The 13115-nt window shown below is 34.0% G+C and overlaps 1 protein-coding gene across 1 annotated transcript in view; it reads left to right on the top strand.

Moving 5' to 3' along the window:
* Window positions 1–13115, top strand: part of LOC115301409 (bifunctional heparan sulfate N-deacetylase/N-sulfotransferase 4) — a 238434-nt gene that overhangs the window by 113902 nt on the left and 111417 nt on the right. The gene's annotated exons all lie outside the window — the stretch shown is intronic.

Below are 13115 nucleotides of genomic sequence, written 5' to 3' on the forward strand. Positions count from 1 at the left end.
AAAAAAAAAAAGCATGTCATTGTCAGAAAGTTACCACCTTTTGTTTTATGGAAGGAAGAATCATTCTTGGATCTATGAGGAAGAAATATAATACTTTCTCCATGTATTCCTGGCACATTGCAATTACACTATCAAAACATTCATTCTAAGGCTGGCTGGCTGGCTGGATAAAGTGAACCATTACAGCGATGACTGAGAACCAATGGTTCCCAAACTGCAGCATGTGCTGGGTCAATCCTGAAGTTTCTGGTTCAATATATTTTCAGAGATACCTGAGAATTTGCCTTTCTAACAAATTATCTGATGCCCCATAAACCAAACCTGGCCCGCTGCTTGCTTTTTATTGTCCATGAGCTAAGATACTTTTGTTCTTTGGGTTTTTCATTTGATTGTCTTTTATGTCTTTAAATAACTGATCAACAATCAAATGCACAATAATATTTTGTGACATAGAAATCACATAAAATTCAGATTTCAAAGCACATAGAAAAGGTTATGGGCACACTGCCATACTCCTACATTTATGTATTGTCTATGGCTGCTTTTGATCTACAGCAGCAGAGTTGTGCAGTTGCAGAAGAGACAATATACGGCCCACAAAGCCCAAAATATTTACCTTTACTGAAAAAGTTTGCCCACCGTGTTCTAAATACTAGGTAAACTATGCATTCCTTTAACAATCTAATGAAAGAAATCTTTTTTTCCCCATAAAAATACTCAGGTGCACATTCTCACATCTTCACACAGAAGGAACAGATCATCACAAGGGGTATGTGTATCACCCCAAGATACTAGTCCCCAGATAACCTATCTTTAAATAAACAGTTTTCATTTAATTTTTTAATGTTTTATTTTATTTTTGAGAGAGAGAGAGAGAGAGAGAGAGAGAGAGAGAGAGAGAGAGTGTGTAACCAAGGGAGGGGTAGAGGAGAGGGAGACACAGAATCTGAAGTAGGCTCCAGGCTCCAAGCTGTCAGCACAGAGCCTGGAGTGGCACTTGAACTCACAAATCATGAGATCATGACCCAAACTGAAGTTGGACTCTTAACCGGCTGAGCCACCCAGGTGCCCCCAAACATTTTTTATTTAAAATAAAGAGTTCAGGGGTGCCTGGGTGGCTCAGTCAATTAAGTGTCCAACTCTTGACTTCAGCTCAGGACATGATCTTGTGGTCCCTGAGTTCAAGCCCTGCATCAGGCTCTGCACTGACAGCGTGGAGCCTGCTTGTGATTGTTTCTTTCCCTCTATGCCCTTCCCCCTTTTGCTCTCTATCTTTCTCTCAAAATAAATAAAAATATACTTTAAAAAATAAATAAAATAAAGGGTTTACATGTACTGTGTGATTGTTGATGTTTCATTTTTTTAAAGCCATCTTAAGAGGCATAGACCTAAGGCCAAATGAGTACTATGATATTTTATAAAGTTATGCCTAGTTATTATGTTAACAGCTCACTGTTCTTTCCAGCACAAAATCTCCAGACCCACGTCAGATCTGTGCGTAGATAGTATCCTTATGAGTAAGAGTGGGTAGCATGAAAATCAAGGATCATGGACTCAGGCACCAGAATGCCTATATTTGAATCCTGACCTCCCATGAGTGGCTGCTTGATCTTGAACAAAAATTACTTAACCTCTTTTTGTCTCAACCTCTCCATCTGTAAAAATAAGAATAGTAACAATTACCTCATAGGATTATTTTGATACATATTTGAGGACATGTATATATCTGTGTATATATATATAATACACAATATAACACATGACATATAATACTATATATCTATATCTATATCTATCTATCTATCTATCTATCTATCTATCTATCTAATGCTTAGGACAGTTCCTGCACCACAGTAAATACTTAATAGACGTTAAACAATTATGATCTTCCAAAATCCAGACAAGTAGGCAGTTATGTTTTGCTTTACAAAAGCCAAATATTTTTTAATATGAATTTAAAAGAGGTCAATCTTCATTTAACTTTTAAGGAATGTCTAATAAATTTTGTTGTACTTCATACCATTGTAAAATTAAGTAAATTTTCCCTTTTCAGAGAATAAACTTACGTTGAGTAAGCATGCTGAATTCTCTCTGTACAGTTACCTTGACATTAAACTGTTTATCATTTGACTTAAACCTCCCCTACCTCACTGTCACTGTGAAGGCTTGCTTTTTAGGCATGTGGGCTATATTTCATAATGGTTGATTTCACCTGTTTGTGTAATTTCTTTAAAAAATCATGCCAAAAGCATTGGGAAAGACTCATATGTAATTGCTTTGTAATGAAATGTTGAAAGCTATTTAGAGTTCATTCAGAGCAATTACATTTGTTTAGTCAGTGTGGCTGGATGCTAGACTGAAGCCTATAAACACATTTTGTAAAAAATAATCTTATTATATGGTGCATAGGCAAAGTATTACAACTAAAATGATGTCTGTTAACACACATTCTGAAATGACATTATTCTTTTCCTTCTGGAGTTCACCTCAATAAAACTTCTCAGAACTCTTCAACCGGTGACATTCAAAATCCACCTTTAGCTGTAAACATAGGATGACAATATGTTTGTTTTCCAGAGAGCCAGGGAATGTATTTCTTTCCTATTAAATTATTATCTTTCCACATCTAGATGACACTTCAAAACCAACAACAGTATTAATATAGGACAGGATAGTGGAAAGCTCTACATGAGACGCTGGCAGGATATATTTTAGTCCTGACTGCAAGTAACAAGTTCTAATACAGTTGGCATCACATTTAATGTCTTCATGCCTCGGTTTCCTCCCCTGGAATAATAATGATTCCCTTTGTTGTTCTCTAAACCACGAAGTTTTTAGATAATTAATTTACATCAGCTCATCTGTCAGTCAAAAACACTGGACCAGATAATCCACTGATCAATTCTATTTCTAAAATTCTGTGATCGTTGGCAGCATCGGTCCACAAATTTGGAATGAACATCTTGAAATACTCATCTAAGCTGCAGTTGAAGCAATTATGGAAAGAGATTTTCAAACTGAATGACCAATTTAAACTGAAAAAGATCAGAAGTGTGTAAATCTCTCTCTTTTTTTTAATCCTAACCTGACATTCCTTGGTCTGACCTTGGAAGGCAGAAGGGTTATCAGTCAAAAGCACAGTTGTTATCACATTTACAAAAATGATTCAAATGACATATTAATAGTTTTATGTTGATGTTTCAAAAGTAGTTAAACAATCTGAGTGGTTTTATTTCTAGTGTTTGTTCAAATTCTCTATGGATAGAGTTCATCTTCTGATGTAATATGTCTAAAGATCAAGAAAGAAATATATTACCAACACTGTTTCTGTACTGTTTCATCATTTCAGAAGAGCTTTTATTACTCTAAAGCATTGCCATTTTTTTTTTGGTTAATAACATTTTATAATTGAAGTATAATTAACATATAGAGTTATGTTAGTCTCAGGTGCACAATATAATGATCCAACAATTCTATACATTATTCAGTGCTCATCATAATAAGTGTACTCTTAATTCCCTCTACATATTTCATCCATCCCATCATTCACCTCCCCTTTGGCAACCACCAGTTCGTTCTCTGTATTTAAGAGTTCTTAATAGTTTGTCTTTTTGATTGTAGTTTCTATTCATTTTGTTTCTTAAATTCTACTTATGAGTGAAATAATATGATATTTTGTCTTTTCTGTTTGACTGATTTCTCTCAGCATTTTACTCTCTAGTTCTATCCCTGTGTTTGCAGATGGCAAGATCTCAATCTTTTCTATGGTTGAGTAATATTCCAAAGTGTATATACCACCTCTTCTTCATCCATTAATCTATGATAGATACATGGGTTGCTTCATATCTTGGCTATTGAAAATAATGTTGCAATAAAAATAGGAGTACATTTTTTTTTAATCAGTGTCTTCATTTTCCTTGGGTAAATATCCAGTAATGGAATTGCTGAATCATTTGATATTTCTATTTTTATCTTTTAGAGAAACCTCCATCCATACTGTTTTCCACAGTGGCTATACCAATTTACATTCCCACTAATGGTGCACAAGGTTTTTATTCCTCCACATTCTCAACAATTCTTTTTGATTCTAGACATTTCTACAGTTGTGAAGTGATATCTTGCCATGATTTTGATTTATATTTTTCTGATGATTAGTGATGTTGAACTTATTTTCATGGTCTGTTGGTCATTTTTATATCCTTTGGAAAACTGTCTATTCTGGTACTATGCCCATTGTTTACTCAGATTGTGTTTGGGGGTCTGAGTTGTATCAATTCTTTATATATATTTGGATATTAGCTCCTTATTACATATGTTATTTTCAAATATCTTTTTCCATTCAGTAGGTTGCCTTGTCATATTCTTGATGATTTCCCTTGCTGGGCAGATGGGTTTTCTTTTTGTTTGTTTGTTTGTTTGTTTGTTTGTTTTGGTGTGGTCCAAACAGTTTAATTTTGCTTTTGTCTCCCTTGCCTGAGGAGATATACCTAGAGAAATGTTTCCATGAATGATGTCAAAGAAATTACTGCCTATGTTTTCTTCTAGGAGTCTTATGGTGTCAGGTCTTACATTAAGGTTCTTAATCTATTTTGAATTTATTTTTATGTATGGTATAAGAAAATAGTCCAGTTCCTTCCTTCCTTCCCTCATTCCTTTCTTCCCTCCTTCCTTCCTTCCTTTCCTTCTTTCTTTCCTGCTTGCCTGTTTGCTTGCTTGCTTTCTGCAGTTTTCCCAACACCATTTGTTGAAGAAACTGTCTTTTTTCCCATTGCATATTCTTGCCTCCTTTTCTGTAGATTAATTGAACATATAACTGTGGGTTTATTTCTGGGCTCTCTATTATATTCTGTTGATCTATGTGTCTATTTTTGTGCAAACTTCATACTGTTTTGATTGCCGTAGCTTTGTAGTATATCTTAAATCTGTGGGATTGTGATACCTCCAGCTTTGTTCTTCTTTCTTGGGATTGCTTTGGCTAGTGGTGATCTTTTGTGGTTCCATATAAATTTAGGATTATTTGTTCTAGTTCTATGAAAAATGTTGTTGGTATTTTGATAAGGATTGCATTCGTCTATGGATTGCTTTGGGAACTATGAATATGTTAATACTATTTGTTCTTCCAATCCATGAGCATAGATTATCTTTCCAATTGTATGTGTCATCTTCAATTTATTTTATCAGAATTTTAGAGTTTTTGTAGTACAAGTGTTACATTACACTTCCTTGGTTAGGTTTATTACTAGGTATTTTATTATTTTTAGTACAGTTGTAAATGGAATTGTTTTCTTAATTTCTCTTTCTGATACTTCTTTATTATTGCAAGAAACTCAACATTTTCTACATATTAATTTTGTGATTTTAATTCATAATCTATGACTACTAAATTCATTTATCAGTTTTGATAGTTTTCAAACATTATTTCTAAATCCATTCACAATTATGTATCTGGTGTGAGTGTTCGTATATGTATATATATGCATGTATGTGTGTACACAGTGTTAGTTGAATGATAAGTGTAGTAAACTAAGATATATTAATTATAATATACTTTACTTGTATGGCATTGGGTTGGGAAAGTAGTTTTTAATTCTTCTAATAAACCATACATTTTTGCTTTCATTCTATTACTTGAACATGTCACTATATAGAAGCAACACTTCCAATATGAAACCAGACAAAAAAATCTTAAGAGATTTCCAAGATATGGAAAACATTGGCTAACATTAAAGTGCTTGATGAAAAAATTACCAAAAATTATTACTGACTTGATCCACACCTCTTTTTCAAACCTAAAGGGAAAGAATCCTTTTAACATAAACTGGGATTATTTATTTTTATTACAAAACAGATTTGTGGGGGAAAAATTAAGAAATAGTGTTTTGTTGTTTAAGTTTTGTGGACAGACTCACTAACATTTTCAAATGAGTGAAGTCTTTCAGTTCACTGATAGTTGTAAACTAAAACATCCTAAAGGGGAAAAACTTGTTATCAGTGATAACCTTTCAATAATTACATCAGTCTTTTGTCATTTTGTTCGTCATGTGGTGTATTTATGAGTAAATAAGAATTCCTGAAATAAAGGCCTATGTTTTTAAATCCCACTTTTAAAATGCTACACATATTTATGAACTCCATATATCTTTTTTTATAACAACACACAATATTCCTGATAAGGAAAATGCTGACACTTAAAATATTCTCATAAAAACTCAGACTCCTCAAAGAGTAACTATGGAAAATCTTTAAGTATCATGATGGCCTGCATACTAAATCACTTATTAGAGGTTTTAATTAAAAAATAAAAGGAATGTAATATTGGAATTCGTGGCAATGATAAAAAACTGAGAGAAAAATGCCTTTCAATAGCTGTTATGCCTCTAACTTTACTAAATTATGTAGTATACAGCCTTATGTTGTACAACAAATACAAGTTATTTTTAAAAACCTGATAATTATAGCTAATAGGGTATTTTAGAGATAGAAAATTGAGAGGAGGTAAGATATTGAATAAAAAAAAAAATCTGACCAAATGCTGATTTAATGAAAGTTCACTAGGAAGCAAATAATGTATTTTGAAGGTTCAATAATGAATAAGCCAGTCTGTGCACTCAGCAGAATAGGTACTTACATAAGCATGAAGAATTTAAATAAAATATAAGGAAGCAAAACATCCCAGAATAGACAAATTAGAAACATTTTTGGCAATTGCATGAACTTTTGAGGGATCCTGAACTTTTATAACCTAATCTGAGAAGTGACATCCCATCAGTTTAACCATATACTACTCATTAAAAGATAGTCATTAGGGCCAGTGCATACTCAAAGGGAAGGGAATTCAACAAGGGAGGGAATACCAACAGGCAGAAATCATTGGAAGTCATTATGGAAGCTCGCCTTCACATCTAACTAGAAATCGGAAATATAGGGGCTCCTGGCTGGCTCAGTTGGTTAAGTGTCTGACTTCTACTCAGGTCATGATCTCACTGCTTATGGATTCAAGTCCCATATCAGGCTCTGTGCTGATGAGTCAGAGCCTAAACCCTGCTTCAGATTCTGTCTTCCTCTCTCTCTGCCTCTCCCCTGCTCACACTGTCTTACTCTATGACTCAAAAATAAATAAACATTAAAAATTATTTTTAAAAAGGAATAGGAAAAATAAAGAATCCTGTATGATAGAAGTTTGTTTCTTAACTTAAAGATATTTGTTTATTAACTTAAAAAATATTTCCATATGAACTAAAACATTAAAGTCAGAATTTTCTTCTTCTTCTGTTTCTGTTTCTTCTTCTTCATCTTCTTCTTCTTCTTCTTCTTCTTCTTCTTCTTCTTCTTCTTCTTCTTCTTCTTCTTCTTCTATAAATAATTTATTGTCAAGTGAGCTCACATACAATGTAGTCTTGGCTTCAGGAGTAGATTCTCATGATTTATTACTTACATGCAACACCCAGTACTCATCCCAACAAGTGCCCTCCTCAATGCCCATCACCCAACTCTCCATCCCATCAACCCTCAATTTGTGCTCTGTATTTAAGAGTCTATTATGGTTTGCCTCCCTCTCTGTTTATAAGTTATTTTTCCTTTCCTTCCTCTATGGTCTTCTGTTAAGTTTCCAAAATTCCATGTATGAGTGAAAACATATGTCTTTCTCTGATTGACTTACTTCACTTAGCATAATACCCTTCAGTCCCATCCATGTTATTGCTAAAGGCAAGATTTGCATTCTTTTTCATTGCCAAGTAGTATTCCATTATATATATATATATATATATATATATATAGTAGTATTCCATTATATATATATATATACCACTTCTTCTTATCCATTCGTCAGTTGATGGACACTTGGTCTTTTTCCCATAATTAAGCTACTGTTGAAAGTGCTGTTATAAACATTGGGGTGCATGGGCCCCTAAAGTCAGTAGTCCTGTATCCTTTGGATAAATACTTAGCAATGTTATTCCTAGATTGTAGAGAAATTCTATTTTTAATTTTTGAGGAACCTCCACACTGTCTTCCAAAGTAGAAAGCAAACTGTACCAGTTTGCATTCCCACCAACAGTGCAAGTGGGTTTCTCTTTTTCCAACATCTGTTATTTCCTGAGTTGTTAATTTTAGCCACACTGACCTGTGTGAGGTGGTATCTCAATGTGGTTATGATTTATATTTCCCTGATGATGAGCAATGTTGAGCATATTTTCATGTGTCTGTTAGCCATCTGGATGTCTTCTTGGAAAAGTGTCTATTCATGTGTTTTACCCATTTTCACTGGATTATTTGTTTTTTGGGTATTGAATTGGTAAGTTCTTTATAGATTTTGGATACTAACCCTTCATCTGATAATGTCATTTGCAAATATCTTTTTCCATTCTTATGGTTTCCTTTTAGTTATGTTGATTGTTTCCTTTGCTGTGCAGAAGCTTATCTTGATGAGGTCCCAATAGTTCATTTTTGCTTTTATTTCCCTTGCTTTCAGAGACGTGTCAAGTAAGAAGTTGCTGCAGCCTAGGTCAAAGAGGTTGTTACCTATTTTCTCCTCTAGGATTTTGATGGTTTCCTGTCTCACATCACACACATAGACCAGTGGAATAGAATATGGAACCCAGAAATCGACCCACAAATGTATGACCAACTAATAATATTCAACAAAGCAAAAAAGCATATCCAATAGAAAAAATAGTCTTTTTAGCAAATGGTGCTAGGAGAACTAGACAGCAACATGCAGAAGACTGAAACTGGACCACTTTCTTACACCATACACATACACTTAGAATCTTTATCCTGAAGCTTAGTGCCAGTTACATCTCTCTAAGCACAAAATATTGACTCATCTAGCTCTTCTCTTCTTCTCATCCAATCCATTGCCTCCACTTGAAAATATATTTAGAACTGATGAATTTTATAACCTCTACTACTAACTACTTAGTCTAAGTTACAGTTGTATGTTTTTTACCAGCTTTATTGATATTGACATTAGCGTACCTACAATTCACTCATAAAACTTCAGTGATTTCACTGAATTCACAGATTTATGCAAACTTCACCACAATGGATTTCTTTAAAAAAATCTTTATAACTTCAAAATAGTTTGTACCCTTCATCAGTCACTCCGTCTTTCTCTCAACTCCCCTGAACCTAGGAAATGGTTAATTTACTTTCCATTTCTATATTTTTGTTTATTCTGAACATTTTATATAAATAGAATCATATAATATGAGTTTGGTCTTTTATGATTAATTTTTATTTAGCTTAGTGTTTTCAAGCTTGTATATGTTGTAGCATGTATCAATACTTTGTTCCTTTTTATGGCCAAGTATCTTCCATTGCTGTGTTTATATTATATTTTATTTATACATTCATCAGTTAATAGATATGTTTATACTTTTGGCTATTATTTATACTGTTTCTACAAACATTCATGTACAAGTTTTTATGTGGACATGTGTTTTTATTTATCTTCATATTTACCCAGGAGTGGAATTGTTGGGTTACATATGGTATCTCTATGTTTAACATTTTGAGAAACTGCCAGACTGTTTTTAAATTATCTGTACCACTTGGGGCACCCTGGTGGCTCAGTGGGTTGAGCATCTGATTTCAGCTCAGCTCATGATCTCATGGGTTCATGAGTTCGGGCCCATCAGGCTCCATGCTGACAGCTTGAAGCCAGGAACCTTCTTTGGATTCTGTGTGTGTATCTCTCTCTTTTTTTCTCTCACTCTCTCTCTCTGTTCTTCCCCCATTCTCCCTTCCCCTCTCTTTCAAAAATAAATAAAACATTTTTAAAAATTAAAAAAAAAATAAATTGTCTACACCACTTTACAGTCCCACCAACAATGTATGAGGGTTCTAATTACTCCACATCCTTGCCAATCTATATTATTATCTGTCTTTTTATTATGGGTATGAGGCTAACGGCTAATGATGTTGAGCATCTTTTCATATGTCTGTCAGCTGCATATATCTTCATGTCTATTTGGATCCTTTTCCACTGTTTAATTGAGTTAGTGGCCTTTTGTTATTTACTTACAAGAAATCTTTGTATATTTTTTATACAAGTACTTTATCAGATCTATGATTTCCAGATATTTTCCACATATGACAGAAACTCTAAACTTTCTGTACAGTGTCTTCTGAAACATAGAAATTTTTAATTTAGATAAAATCCAATTTATTATTTTTTTGTCTCTTGTGCTTTTTGTGTCAAACCTAGAAAGGCTTTGCCTAACTCAAGGTCATAAAAACGTACTCCTCTATTTGCTTCTATGAATTAGATGGTATGAACTCTTACTAGTTAGTTCTGTGGTGCATTTAAAGTTCATTCTTTTGTATGGCATGGAAGAAGTACAACTTCATTCTGTCACATGTGGGTCTCTGGTTGTACCTGCATTTTTTGTTGCAAAAACTATTCTTTCCCCCACCAAATTGTCTTGATACTTCTGTCAAAAATAAATTGACTTTTAATGTAAGGAAGTATGTCTAGACTCTCAATTCTATTACATTTATCTCTATGCCTGCACTTATGCAAGATCTTACCATCTTGATTCCTATATCTTCACAATAAGCTTTGCTATTGGGAGTTGTGAATTATCCAACTTTGTTTTTGCCTATTTTGGATCCTTTGAGTTTTCATATGAGTTTCAGAAGCAGCTTATCAATGCCTGCATAATGACTAGCTGAGATTTTGATAACATGACATTGAGTCCACAGATCAATTAAGGGAATACTCCTATTTTAACATAAGTTATCTGGTTTATGTACATGGGCTATTTTTCCATTTATTTAAGTCTTCCTTAGTTTTTTTCAACAATATTTTTAAATTTGCACCATGTATGTCATTTCTTTTGTTAAATGTTATAAGTATTGTATTCTTTTTGATGCTCTCTTAAATGGAATTGTTACTTAATTTCACTTATACATTCTTTATTTTTATTTATAAAAGTACAATTGATTTTTGTAGATAGAGTTTATAACCTTAAAATTTGCTGAGTTTATTTACTAGTTCTAGAATTATTTTAGTGGATTCTTCAGGATACTTTCTATATAAAATCTTTGCATATGTAAATGGAAACAGTTTTACTTTTTCTTTTCCAATCTGGAAACATTTTATATCATTTTCTTGTCCCATTTCCCTAGTGAGAATCTCTGTATATTGCTAAATAGAAATGGCAAGCATAAAAATCCTTGTCTTATTCCTGACCTTAGGAGGGAAATATCTAGTCTTTGACCATTAAGCATGATGTTAGTTACAGGCTTTTCATAAATACCCATTATCAATTTGAAGTTCCTGTCAACTGCTCAGTTGAGTATTTTGATTAAGAGAAGATATTGGCATTTTCATATATTTGGGGGGCTTTATTCAGTTAATTATACTTTCCCCTTTTGTTTTATTGATAAGATATATTGCACTAATTGGTGTAAGGTTGGTTTAACATCTAAAACCAAGACTTTCTAGTACCAGCCATTAAAATATCAGATGGGAAAATCCTGTGATAAATCTTATTTGCTCTTGGTGTATAATGCTTCTTATATGTTGCTGAATTTAATTGAAAGTACTTTGTTGAAGATTTTGCATCTATATTCGTAGAGATATTGGTTTGTAGTTTTATTATATCTTTGTCTGGTTTTGGTGGTAGGCTAATACTAGCCTCATAGAATTACTTGGGAAATGTTCTCTCCTTTTCTGTGTTTTGAAAGAACACGGGTCTATAGATAGGGTCTGTAGATATGTCTATGAGACTTTTTCCAATCACAAGAGTGTTGTTAGCTCTCTCTTTCTTTGGTTTTCTCAAGTAAACTTCTTATTTGGTTTATTATTAGCTTGTTGTTAATCTTAATTAAAATAACAACAGCCTCTCTGAATTGCTTGACATCAAAATCTCCATTGTTTTCAAAGGTGATCTTTGACTTGAACTTTTCCTTACTCTGTACCAAATAAAGTAACTTCCTTTGGAGAGAATTTAAGAGCTCTCTCTTTGTATGATCTACATCTTTGCAACCACTATCAGAGCTGGAATGAAGACAATGACTTCCTTCTGTCAAAATGACACTCAGATTTATGAGCAGTGTGTTTGGGTAGTAGCCTCTGGTTTTCTCAGTTTGGTTCTCTTAACTTAGAACCACTAACCTACAACTGAGCTGGAGCAAGGACAAGTCACCGTTTGGGTACTATTGATATCTAGTGTCTGAGGTAGAGTTTCTGCTCAAAGTGAGGCTCCCTTGAGGAAGAGATCGGATCTCTCAACGGCTCTTGCCTAGAGTAAAGCTTCTGAGCACAGAGCTGGGGACATGAAAAATTCTCATGACTTGGTACTCCCAGGGAGAATCACAGCTTTAGACTGAAATCCAAAGGGAGAGAAACCCCTGTGTTACTGGCTTTATCCTCCTAGGATGAGAATTTTGTCACTCTAAACTGAGGCAAGTGGGGAAGGGTGTGGGTCATGGCTCAAATGGCACATACTTTGACTGTTCTTACCAATCTTGGTAGATTTTTCTTGAATAATGTTTCTTCATTTCCTGTACATCCTGAGTTCATTTTCCAGAGATTTTTAATGTTATTTTAAAAAATAATTTCTATCAGTTATGGTTGTATTGCTAGGAGAGAGTCCACAGGGCTCCTCACAGCACATTCCAGAAGTTGGAATCCTAACATTATATCTTGACTTATTTATAGCATTTCATTTTTGTTTTGTTTTTTTTAAATAGTTTATTGTCAACTTGGTTTCCATATAACACCCAGGGCTCTTCCCCACAAGTGCCCCCCTCCATCACCACCACCTCTTTTCCCCCTCTCCCTCCTCCTTCAACCCTCGGTTCCTTTTCAGTATTCAATAGTCTCTCAGGTGTTGGGTCCCTCTCTCTCCTCAACTCTCTTTCCCTCTTCCCCTCCCCATGGTCCTTCATTAGGTTTCTCCTGTTCTTCTGATAGACCTATGAGTGCAAACATATTGTATCTGTCCTTCTCTGCCTGACTTATTTCGCTTAGCATGACACCCTCGAAGTCCATCCATTTTGCTACAAATGGCCATATTTCATTCTTTCTCATTGCCATGTAATACTCCATTGTATATATATATCACATCTTCTTGCTCCAGTCATCAGGTGATGGACATTTAGGC

The sequence above is a fragment of the Suricata suricatta genome, chromosome 1 (genome assembly GCF_006229205.1).
Source record: "Suricata suricatta isolate VVHF042 chromosome 1, meerkat_22Aug2017_6uvM2_HiC, whole genome shotgun sequence".
NCBI lineage: Eukaryota > Metazoa > Chordata > Mammalia > Carnivora > Herpestidae > Suricata > Suricata suricatta.